The 13,207-nt window shown below is 41.1% G+C and overlaps 1 pseudogene; it reads right to left on the bottom strand.

Moving 5' to 3' along the window:
- Nucleotides 1-374: 374 nt before the first annotated feature.
- On the bottom strand, nucleotides 375-9,937 carry LOC143647787 (nmrA-like family domain-containing protein 1; annotated as a pseudogene).
- Between the last annotated feature and the right edge of the window lie 3,270 nt (nucleotides 9,938-13,207).

Here is a 13,207-nt window from a genome sequence, read left to right as displayed (position 1 = left end):
TTCAGAGTCAGGGGTCAAAATGATTCACCTAAGATAAAATGAGTGGTCCCCCAGTTCATGTTAAGAAGGAAGCTCCCAAGTTCCTCAGGCCAGAGCCTTTGGAGGTGAGTTGGCTACTGGACACAGAGATCTACAAAAGGTGGCATATGTGACTTCTTGTAATCAGATAGGGGTACCACCCTTATTACTTGCTAGAAAGTTGCATATGAAACAAATCATTATGTCAAATCACTAATAGAGTATTTTCTACTGAAAAATGGACTGCAGCAAAACCCTTAGTGTTGCAAATAATTGCATTCTAACATATCGGTTCTAAACATGTAAACATTATACTGTCCAGAGGAGCAGGACGGGGGAAAGGAGGTTGTGTGGTCAGGGGCATAGATGAATGGCTGGGTTTTTACATGCCCGTCAAGACTCCTTGGTTCTCTGAGATAAACTGGCTGAAGCTTTTGACTTTAGGGGTTAGTTGGTGGATAAGCTTGGCATCACGGTCTGGCCTCATCGGATAGAAGCAACACATGTTGGCTATTTCCTCAGCTGCAGGGAATCCCAGCTGCTTATAAGCTTCCAGGGTGATCTTTTAAGAGCAAATAAAAAGTCAGAAAATGTTTAAAATAGTTTAAAAAGAAACCATTCACCTTAATGATGAGACAAGTCCACAATTCTTTAGCCTAACTCCAAAATCCATTTGACAGCATACTCTGACTTTCTGGATTTAATTTGGTGGCAAAACCTGACCTGAACGTACATGAATCTATCCGTAGTCTCTAATTATGCCACTTAGTAGAAATATTTATATATTTCTCTGCAGTAATACTGATGAATTTGATCACAGGTTCTTGTTCCAGCCCCATCCATGATGTTATATAACATATGTAGCTCATAACCTCCCTACAAAGCTGTAAGAGTCTGAAATCTGAATTCAGACCCCAAGCATTGTGGATGATGGACTGTGGATCTGTATCACACTTTGTAGTGTTCTCATATCTCCACGTGGGATTCTCCCAGCAGTCCTCTGAGAAAGTCTCTCCACCAGGCCCTCCATGCAGCATCAAGGCTTTCTGTCCTTCCCAAGTGGCTGATGTTCCTTCTGTCATACTTCCCTCCTTGGTTAGAGATGAGCATTTTGCCTTCAACCATTCCAGCCTCTGTCAGATCAGGCCCAACCAGAAATGCAGCCTATTTCATACTTATTGAGCCTCCTTCTGTCACCTTCGACAAAATCCACTCCCTGAATCCCTTCTGTTGCTGACTTGGTCAATAGCTCCCCCTAGTGAATAAGGAAAAACCATTTCTAACTATGTGGTCCCGTGCAATCTGTCTTCAGCTGCCAGAGGTAAACTCTGATCTAACAATTCCACTTGGCTTTTAGAAAAATGCCATAGACACAAACTACCTATGTAGAACTATGATTGTCACAATGCCATTTATAATAATGAAAAATCAACAACCGTGGTGCCCGACAATAAATGGTACAGTAAAGAGTAATAAATCCATTCTAAAAATATTATGCCGTTACTGAAAGTATTGTTTTGAAGAATTTTAACAAAATAGAAGGTTCACAATATAATGTTAAATGAAGAATCCAGATACAAAATGATGTACATAATTTGTTATTTTCATTTTAGTTTTAAAATATATTTATATTTCATGGAAAAAGACTAGAAGAAAATATACCAAATCTTAACAGTAGCTATCTCTGAGAGATTGAACTACTTTTTTATTTCCTTTTTTATAATTTTCTGTTTTCCAAAGTTTTCTATAATAAGCAATTCTTATTATTTGAAATCATAAAAAAATAAAAATTTTAAATGAGTTTTGGAAATAGAAGACTTAACACGAGAAGCATGGAAGATGACTTCTAAAATGTCTGTCTTCTTGAGTCACTCTCTCCTCCTGTTACTTTAACAAAGTTTCTAATATCCCTTAGTAAAATAAGGGATTCTTTTCTGCAGATTTTTTTAAAAAAGAGATTAGTTCTGTTGGTTCTCACTTTCTTAGAGAACCATGTTCCTTTGAGGCTTAGACAGGTTTGGTAGACCAGAGTTCATGATGGGAGTTGGTTCTGGGGAATCCATTCACTGAAGCAGTTAAGCAAGCAGCTTTGAGTCTAAAGACTAATGGGAAAAAGTTAGACTATGGAGACTATACCACCTTGTTATCAGATTTATCTTCTCCCAGAGTAGCATCAGGCCTCAGCATTTTCCCACCCCATACTGGTGGGCAGTGTCTTCAAGTCAAACTAATTGCTAAGAATAGCATTAACGATTCTGTAGAACCCCCAGCCTCTAATGCTCTAGAACTTTCAGTGCCAGAGAAGTTTCAGCTGCATTATGAAACAACTTAAAATACAAAGAATAGTCAGGGACCAGGCATGTGATTGAGAGATGCTGATAAAGTCTAAAACAATGTGTGACTTATCCTCTAGGGATGAATACGCAAATGTGCACCCACATTTGGACTCCTCCCCTTTCCCCCCATTCTTCCTTACACAGAATTCACACCTACAAGACAATGAACATAAGACCCAAAATCCAAAGGCATCTTGGAGTGGGATCACTGAGAAGTAAATTTGCAACCTTACAAGGGACCTTAAAGATTATTTTGTGAGCTTTTAGTGGAACCTCTTGGGTTTGGGGATACTTATTTTCATCATCAAATTTTATGTGCTTTCAATGAATCCCCAGATGTGGTTTTATGGCTGGACTGGCCACCTGTAGCAGTTTTTCAGTTATGGCCACCTCACAACTCCTCGAAACACAAATTCTAGAATGGTCCAGCATTCATGTTAGTGTTGAACTGGGGCTTCTGGAAACCTTGTTAGGACTCACTAGACCAAGAGACCAAGAGTTACAGATCAAAACAGGAACCAACCGTCCATCCCTAACTCTAGGAACCACTCTACAGAGAGGCCAATAAACCTTTTCTTAAAGAGCTAAATATAAATATTTTAGGCTTAGTGGGCCATATTGTCTCTGTCGCAAATTATTCAACTCTGCCATTTCTGGGGAAAGCAGTTACGGACAATGTATAAATGATGGCATGGCTATTTTCAAATAAATCTTTATCTACAAAAACAGATGGTGAGCCATAGTTTGTAGACACATCCTCTAGAGAGAGCTGTTAGTGCCGGATAGGACCTTAGAAATCACCCAAACAACATTAACTTCATAGGTGGGAAGACTGAGGTCAAGAGAGGCAAATATTCATACCCTGCCAGCTTGAGAGAAAGTATGGGTCCTCCTTTCAGTTCTGACGGTGTCTCAAGGAGGCACACACAAACACACACCTCAGAAATCCTGTACTCTTTCTCCTTCCTCTTATCGACACCTGCTTGGGGAAAAATGGCTAATAATGCTCAATATCACCAATTCCTCTCACTTTTCTGTGAAAAGTTTGTCTTAGCCACACTCTAGTCCAGATCATCCCGGCCCAGTTTACAGCATGATCAGTTATTGAGAGTCATGAAGCACCAGACCAAGTGCCAAGTACTTGCCGTACTTATTTCATCCTCACAAAAGTCCCTTGAGGAAAGTATAATAACTTTTCTTTTTAACATGTGAAGAAACAGAGGGTGAGAGAGGTTCAGTAATTTGCCAAGATTCCACAGATAGAAAAGGACAGAGCCAGGATTTGCCTACTTCTCCATACTGCCTCTGGTTCATTCATGTTTATTGTGAACCTACCTAACCCCAGCAATCCCTTCCATCTATACATAGTCTTATACCTCCCTCAAGCCTACTTCTTCCTTGAAGCATTCTCTAACCCTTGTCTGATCACCTATAGTACAGACGGGTATTAAGTACCTACAATATTATGTCTTGCACTGATCCTGTGGCTTCACATGCATCAACAATTTCACCCCAACCCCACCGTAAACTCCTTAAATAAAGCACTGGGTATATAATAGGTGCTGGACGCATAAATATTATGTGCCAAACACTAAGCTAGGCCTTCTAATTTTCACAAGAACAACAACCCAAGGTAGATACTAGCATTCCCTCTTTACAGAGGAGTAACTAAGGCTCAGCGGTGCTAAGCACCTTGCCCCCTATCAGCTAACTCTGGCAGATTGAAGTGATCAGCAGTGAGTGCTTGTGGGAGTAGTTGATGCAGGGTATCTGAAAAAGTTGTACCTTGGTCTTCAGATTCTAAGTTCTTTCCACTCAAAGGTAATTTTACTTTAACAAGCTGATAAACCTTACACCAAAGAAATAAAGCCAAAGGGTGGCACCAGCAGGTGAAGATAGTTCTGTGAATCCTCTTCAATTTCTTCTGACCTCCTAAATTCAGCCCTGCTCAAATCTGAAGCAGCCTCTCGTGACATGTCTGTCTCCAAAGAACTCACCCTTGCATCTCAGACTTCTTTCCCCAAACTCTTGGACAAAACATCGGCATATTGCTATATGGTTAGAGTTTCTGCACTGAGACCCATGGCCTTGCCTAAAAACTCCTCTGGAGAATTAAAATGCTAGCGACGACTGTGCCAACATCAGCAACAGAGATACCATCCATTGGTATGTCCCCCATGGGCAATGCTAGTTTAAAAAAGAAAAACGAAAATAGCTAATTACTTCATATTCTTGGCAGGTCCCAGGTACCCAAATTAATCAACTGCTTAAACAAAAGATGTGGAAAAGCACTGAAACTCCAAGTGGCTACAATCTTTGCACAATTATAAGGTTTCATTTGAGAAAATACCATGTGCCCAGGTACTTGATAAAAAATAGTAGCCATTTACTAAGCATCTGCTGTGCACAAAATATGATCAATTGTTTCCCCATCCCAGACATCTCTACTGAATTCCAGGCTCATATGTCCAATTTCCTACTCAAAATCCTTACCTGAATGTTGAAAAGATATTTTTAAATTCAGCATTTCAAATCCCCTAGTTCAGGATTTGTACAATGTCAGTGAGCTGGCTTCTAAAAGCTAATAGGGACAAGGAAGGAAGGGAGGGCGGCATGAAGAAATGCAGCACATGTGTTCAATGTTGGACGACTGCCCAAGTAGTCTGTGATGGATAGCAGATGCACCTGGCTCTGGCTGAAGTCTCCTTTGCCACCAGTTGCGTCCCTGATGTGTCTTAATTACGTGTCAAGGAAGAAAGACTGAATTGCGGCCATTGATACTCCCATATTCCTTCCACTCTATTGTGGCCTCCTGAGGCCATGGCCAAAGACAATGTCCCCAAAGGGCAGGGGAATGCCAGCCAGTCGACTGGCAGCATTGAAATGATCTCGGAGTAATTGTTAAAACTACAGGCTTCCAGGCCCCAACTCAGACTTGTGGAATCAAGGAGGGCCTAGGAACCCATCTCCCAGTTCCTCTAAAACTATAATTCTGACTTTGGGAGCCAGATCAAGAGGAAGGATGCCGTCCCTTCCCTGTTGCCACAGAACAGCAAATGGATGCGACAGAAGGGACCTTAGAAATCATCTTGTCCAGCATCCCCATTACAGGTGAGGAAAGTGAGGCTTGAGGCCACACAATCATGTACGCATAAAAAGGACAGCCAGGGCGGGCCACGCCGACTCAGTAGGCAGAGTTCTTGCCTGCCATGCTGGAGAACTGGGTTCAATTCCTGGTGCCTGCCCATGCAAAATAAAAAATAAAAAAAATTTAAAAAACGGGGAGCCAGAATGTTAAGACTAGTAGTGTAATCCTTTGTGTTTTTGTTCCAGATCCGGTTCTCAGCCCTCTATAGTGTAAATGCTGCAGGAAAATCCAGGACTATTTGCTAACCCTCCAGCTTCCCATGAACTCAAACAATGTATCCCTCCTAAAGGGAGGGAGAGAGAGCCAGAAGGGTGGGATGGAAGGAGGAACGGGGGCGTGGCCCGCAGGCAGCGCGGTGACTGGCTTTCACTACAACCCTCCCTTTACGCAAGGTGTAGTAATCTCCATCGGGGGCTTTCGTGGGCTTCCGCACCTCGAGAAAGTTTTCGAAGTAAGCGGCCAGACGGACGCTGGTCGTGGGAACACCAATGGACCAGAAATACTCCTCCACCTCGCCCTTCCCATCGAAGTGGGGCACCTCCAACTTGCTGCCACTCAGCCGCTCCACATTCTCCAGTCCGCTATATACCACGTGCTTCAGGCCCAGGCGCTTGGCCGCATCTGCCGCTATCTTTCCTAAAGGCCGAGAAAAAGTTCTTTGCATAAAATTTATATATATGCCTATGCATTTGCATGTACATTAGAGGGCACGTGCTGTGTCCCTGCCTCCCCACTTTTCTTTATTATCCTTATCCCTAATGGAGAGGAGTATCTTCCAACAGCAAAATACAATCATTACATTATGAGAGGCTACCTGTTTCCTCTCTCTTTTTAATTTAAAGGTGTTAAGTATTAAAAAGAACATAAAATGTCCAAGCAGTATGATGATATTTCTGTTCAAAATTAAGGGCAATTACAGAGAAGGAGCAGAGAGACGCAGAAATATGCTAACATTAAAGATTAACAAAATGAATTCAAGACACTGAAAGAAATTACAAGGGAGACCCAGTCAGGGTAGGGTCAAATGTTTGAGCCATTTATATTAACTGAGGTTGTATGAATCTGAACTAGTGATTACATTTTGCTATGTCCTTTGAAATGAGCTAAGTTCTTGTCACTTCCCTGTCCCAAAACCTGTAATGGCTATGGCTGCCAAGCATTCAAGGGTTTCCATAAAACAGCTTCCAAATCATCCCCTATTATTCCTTTACCTCATTCTTACAGCCAAATTGAATTATTTGCTAATTCCTAAACACAAAAATGTTTTCCAATCTCACTGTCCAACTAGTTATTACCTCTGCCTGACATAAATCCTACTCAGAAATCTACCCACAGAAATCCTACTCACATTCTCTTTTTTGGTTTCTAAATTCTCCAAAGCACCCTCATATTCCTTCCTTCCTTCTTTTTTCCCTCCTTCCCTCCCTCCTTTCCTCCCCTTTCTCTTCTTTCTTTTATCTTCTTCCTTTTCAGTATTTCTTTCTTTTCCTTTCAAAACTCCATGCAGTAGGAAAGGAAGACTTAATTAGTCTGGTTTAACAGAAGCAGAAAGTGAAGCAGAGAGGTGACCAATTGCCTAGGACTCCATAGTGAGTGACTATCAGATTAGAACCCACCTCCCATAATAAACCCTTTCAGAGTTAATGGCCAAAAGACAGGCTCTACATAGTTGTATAGACTAAGAGGTTGTATTGTCTATAAGGTTGTATAGACACAAAAATGAAGAGGATATAGTTACTTCTCTCAAGGCAGATTCATGAACAAAGACATATGAAAATATATGTAAGGGGTATTATGGAAGTACAAATGATGAAGGACCTTAAACCAGATCAGGCAAAGGGGACCAAGAACACAGCGCAAGTCAAAGCCAGTGTGAGCCAAGGCAGGGAAACTAAGAATAGCTGACCTCAGTCCTCTTATTCCTCGCAGCAAAATAGTGCTTGCATCGGAGAGAAAAAAAGGAATCTAGATAATGAGCAATCCTACATTGTAGGCATTAATAAAGCTCACATTGTATGCGAGCGACTACGATAGGCAGTTCCCAACAACCTTAAGAGGTAAGTCCAGGCACTATCCATATTTTATACAGGAGAAACTGAGGTTTAAGTAATTTGCCCAGTGTGGTCACACTGCTAGTAAATGGAATAATCTCAGCAATTAAGATAAAAATAAAATACCTTTGAGATGGAAGGGCCCTTCTTGTGCTCCCCCTTTTATAAGTGCTATTCAATCATGCCTTGGATTAACACAGGGTGTTTTTTATTTAACCACATACCATTTTTACCTCTATTCCTCTAGAAATTATAGCCAAACTCACTCAATTTGGATTCTGGGTATTCCTGAAATAGTTCAATTCCACTCAACTTCTTGAATTCTGCCATTTCTGCAAGTGGTTGGTCTTATCCATTACATTTTTAAAATTCAATCTTGGGTGGGCCACCATGGCTCAGCAGGCAGACTACTTGCCTGCTATTCGATTCCCAGTGCCTGCCTGTTCTAGTTTGCTAGCTGCCAGAATGCAACACACCAGAAACGATTGCTTTTTTAATAAAAGGGGATTTATTTTGTTAGTTCTTCAGAGGAAAGGCAACTAACTTTCAACTGAGGTTCTTTCTTATGTGGGAAGGCACAGGATGTTCTCTGCTGGTCTTCTCTCCAGGCCTCAGGGTTCCAACAACTTTCTCCAGGGTGATTTCTTTCTGCATCTCCAAAGGCCTGGGCTGAGCTGCGAGTGCTGAGATGAGGTATGCTGAGCTGCTTGGGCTGTTCTACGTTGTGCTCTCTCATTTGAGCACCAGCCAGTTAAGTCAAGCATCATTCATTGCAGCAGGCACGCCTCCTAGCTGACTGCAGGTGTAATCAGCAACAGATGAGGGTCACATACAATTGGCTCATGTCCACAGCAACAGAAGTAGGTGCCTTCACCTGGCCAAGTTGACAACTGAATCTAACTACCACGCTGCCCATATACAAAGAAAAAAAAAATTCAATCTTCATTTTCTTTCCAAATGTATATATGTGTATGGTTTAAATTTTCAGATGGTGTTGTACAGGGGAAAGAAGTAGATCCGATAATGAAGTTCCCTGCCCCCATGCTGATTACTGCTTTCCAGAAGTAACCACTTTAATTTCTTTTAGCTGTTTCATTATTTCTAAATAACATATTTATACAGCGAATTCTTGATTTTTCAGTTTGAGATATAATCTACTAAATCTCTACCATAAAAGATGAAGACAGAGCACGTTCCCTCTCCCTCTCCCTCTCTCTCTCATATACACATACACACACACACACACACATAGAATCCACCACCCCAGCCCCACCATCACACATAGATCAAAGTCTCCTTTTTTATCCTCCCAGTATCATAATTTTGGACTAAATCAATTTTCAGCTCATGTAATGTTCTACAGTTATATTTACTTTTTCTACAAACTTTCATTTTCCCTGGAGTTAAGAATTGTGAGTTTGCTTATCTGCTTACTTTTTTTGTCTATGTATACTCATCACTAATCCATCATTGAATTCTCTGCCAGAGGTATAGATTTACCATTACATGTTTATCTCTCCATTCCACTCTCAGCGCAACCTTAATTTGAGGGGTATCTTTGCTGCCTCCCCTAAATGCCATCTACAAACAAATGGTGAGAATTGGAGAGTCTAATGATTGGGTCCACTAAACAGTCACTCTTGAATATCCAAGGTCTTGAGATGTAGATGACGGCTGCATAATATTCATTTTGAATTCAAAGACACTGCTAATAAGTATTTAAAATATATTTCATAAACACCAGAAAGATGTGGTGGACTGAAGCTTATATTTTTTGCCCAGATTGAAGGCCAACTTCCTTCCAGGGAGTACGGATGTAGCTAGGGAGGGAAAGAGGAAAGGGCTCACAGGAGAAGGGTTTGGTTCCTACCTGATATACTTCCTTCTCTTTGCTGAGATGGTCCCAGAAGTTGGTCACAAAGGCCCCACAGGCACCTTTTAAGATGGGCTCCACTGATGCTTCATCATTCAGATTGCCTTTTACCAGTTCGGCACCAAGGTTGTGGAGCATCGGGGCATTTGGTTGAGTCATCTCCCTGGTCACTGCTCTCACAGCAAAATTTTTGCTCTTCAAAATGGCCTGGCCACAGAGCCACCCTGAGCTCCTGCAAGGTTGGGGGAAGAAGAAACACAGAAAGGATCAGGAAAGATGTTCACTAGAGAAGTTGGTCAGGAAGTCCCATTATTCAGAGGAGAGTTGCTGTAGTGAGTATTCCAGGAGGTATCCCCATTGCTTACGATGGTGACTTTCAAACACTCTTACTAGACCTGGAGTTAAAAACAGGATGACAAGGCAGCAAGCAAAGTCAGCATGCACTTTAAAAAGCAAGGAAGTTTTTTTTACCTATTGCTCCAAATACTACAGTTACTTTCTTGCTGGCCATGTTACTGGACAAAAGAAGAGTTAGTGAAGTTGCAAAACTCTTCAGATCAGCAACAGCAGCTGAAATGCAGTTTCTTTTCTTGAGTATGAATTATAAAGCAAGTCTGATGACTGCACCCCTTATCTTGCCCCAACTTATAAAGTTTTCATTGTTACCAGTCAGCCTACTCACTCTGACACGGCAATTTTCGAAATTGGGATTCATTCATTTACTCACTCACTGTACATCAAACGTGTATTGCATACCTTTAGTATACTAGCCATGGAATTAAAGGCTTTGGTGATATGGATCTTACAAGGAAGATAAACTGGTAAATAAAAGTCCAGTACAAAGGAGTGGTCGAAGGAAGCTGAGGCTCCTTGGGTCGTAGAGCTGGCCTGAAGACTACATATGAATTATTCAATCAGAGGGAAGAGACTGCTCCAGGTGGAGGAATCACTCGTAGCTAAAGTCAAAGGCAGGGCAATCATGGACAGATGGTGCGCGATGGCTGTAGCAATGCTTTGTGAGATGGGGGAAATAAGACCGGGAAGGAGCCAAGCCATGAAGGTCCTTGTAGAAACAGCAAGGAGCTTATTGTCATCCTGACAGGGACAGAAGGTTTTATATGCTCTTCCAGTGACAGAGTGGAGGCTGGTTGAAAAAAGAGGAGACTGGAAGTAGGCTACACCTAAGGAGACTGAAGAAACACAGGTAAAGGAATGATGAAGGCTTGAACGGAGGCAGTGACAGGGAATTGAAAGATATTTAGGAGGTAAACTGAGGACTATGTGATTGATTGGATATGGAGGAGGAAAAGTGAGGAAGAGAAAGAACTAAAAAATGACTCCACAAAACTGAATAGGGAATGGAGGAACAAGTGAGGGGCTCAGGGGAAAATAAGTTCAGAGTTGGGTTTATTGGATTTGAAGCTATAGCTTGTTGATGAACGACTGGAAAGTAAGAAAGAGAAAAAAGCAAATGTAGCTGTCTTCTTTAAGGGATCTTGCTGTGAAGAAAGTGGGAGTGAACTGTGGTTACAAGATAAAATGAAAATTTATTTTCATAGGAAAGATTTGAAATCATTTGTGGGCTGAAGGTGGTCCTTTCCATCCCTCATACTGCTTTACTGTTTCTTCACAACACATATGATCTGACATGTTAAGTGCATGTTTGTTTGCCTGTATGTTTATTTTCTACCCCCTCCACTACCTAGGCTGTGTGCTGCGTGATAGCAGGGGCTTTGTTTTAGACATGTACGTATATTTTCAATGTCTACAGCATAGCTGGCACATAGTATGTGCACAGTAAATATCTGTTGAATGGATCACTGCATAATTGGTGGAGTTAGGATCCTGCAAAGGTTAGAGACCACAGACTCTGCAGCACAAATGGAGAGATATTGAAAATAGCAGCTATCAAAGTGATATCTGAGCACCTCTGCTAATTATGTATTCAAATGGATACAAAACAGGGGAAAAATCATGGATCTGTGGCACCTCTGCCTCTTTCCTTTCCTTCCCCTCCCCTCTCCCACTCATATAGCCTGCTCTGGCCTAATTGTCCTATTAAAACAAAACAATTCTCCTGACTGTCACACTCCAAAATGTAACTCATGATGAAATGGTGAAGCAAACTCTGTGGATTTCTAAAGATGGAAGAGCTACTCATGCATATCTGTCCATTTCCTGAGAATAAGTGTGCTGCAGCTGAGCTGAACAAGGTTTTGACAAAGGACAAAGGAGATATTAGGAGGGTAAAGTAAGAGAATTTCATAAGAATTTAATCTCTTGATAGAAAGGGATTCAACAGAATGAGGGACATAAATAGTTAAGGGAATCCCATAACTAATTCTTCAGTTGATTCTATAAGTTTTGCCATCACAGCAAAGGACCTCATGCAAAGGGAAAGTCCCTTGAATTCGGCATCTAATTACTCTAATATCCTAGAGGTCTATGTTGGCCTCTGTGCTTTTGTGTAAGGACACCTAAGCTGTTCCCTTCTCATTCATGGACAAAGAGGAAAAAGGGTAATTTGTAATTAGGGTGCCCCTAAGTAAGAGTAATGAACAAACTGTGTTTTATTTCCTTAAAGAAATTTTGACTAGTTTCATCCCACACAAGGGGCTCAACTAGTTTGGTTTTAAGCAAGGCATATAAAGGTTGAACCATCAAAGAAAAATTAGGAATCCAATTTCTACAATATTCTGCAAGGCAAAAAATCCTCCCTAATTGATGTTTGGTGGTCTTGGAAGGAGGGAAAGTTAGATTGCTTTAGATTCAGTCAAGGTCTAGAAGGAGGCCCTGGGGTCAGGGATTAAGTGGGGTAGAGAGAATGTGGTCAATATTAATAAGCAATGTGGACCATAAATGGATTGGAATAGTACCTAAAAGAGGGTCGTGTTTAAAATTTGTTTCTTTGACTGAAAGGGTTGGAATATGTGTGGGACTTAACTCCTTATCCTAGCCTGTTGAATCTGGTTGTCAGAGTTTCAAATTAATTCCCTGCTTTGGAAGAATGATAATGTATGCTTTGAATAATCCAAGGAAATCCCTCATGAGAAGGTGAATTGGGCAGAAAGGATTGTTTTAGTTTCCTAGGCTGCTTAAAGCAATATACCATGAAATGGGTTGGCTTAACAATGGGGATTTATTAGCTTACAGTTTTGAGACTGAGAAAAGTGTCCAAATCAAGGTATCATCAAGGTGATGCCTCCTTCCCGAACACTGGGTTCCAGTGATCCTTGGCTCTTCTGCCACATGGCAAGGCACAAGGCAGCATCTGCTGGTCTCTCTCTTCTCTTCTGGTCTTCATTGTTTTCAGCTTCTTGCTTCCATGGCTTTTTCTCTCTGTATTCATCCCATTTATAAAGGACTCCAGTAAAAGGATTAAGACCCATCCTGAGAACAAAGGAATGTCAATATTGCAGGGTTTTGAAAATGGATGGTAATTCATATTTTTAAACTTTAACTTATGTGTGAGACTAAAGCAAAAAATGTTTATTTGGTACAAAATTTATATTTTGACTAGTGCATTTCCTAATATAACTTATATGGACAGTTTAATTGAACACCATAAGTACATAGAACCTTGAATAGAGCATGAGATTTTGTAGGTTTGTCCAGAGTGATGCCCCGATAAATCCCAGAGTGATTTGAACAGTGAATTTAAAAGTATTTGCAAATTCATTTGGGGGAATGGTGAGAAAGGGGGAAATTTCAACTTTCCCATTTGGAGAACTCCTGATATTCTCACAAGCAGTGAGGACAACCGAATCAATAGGCCGAGCCC

The sequence above is a fragment of the Tamandua tetradactyla genome, chromosome 10 (genome assembly GCF_023851605.1).
Source record: "Tamandua tetradactyla isolate mTamTet1 chromosome 10, mTamTet1.pri, whole genome shotgun sequence".
In the NCBI taxonomy this organism is placed as follows: domain Eukaryota; kingdom Metazoa; phylum Chordata; class Mammalia; order Pilosa; family Myrmecophagidae; genus Tamandua; species Tamandua tetradactyla.
The sequence above is the reverse complement of the archived record's forward strand: the minus strand, read 5'-3'. Positions and strand labels throughout refer to the sequence as shown.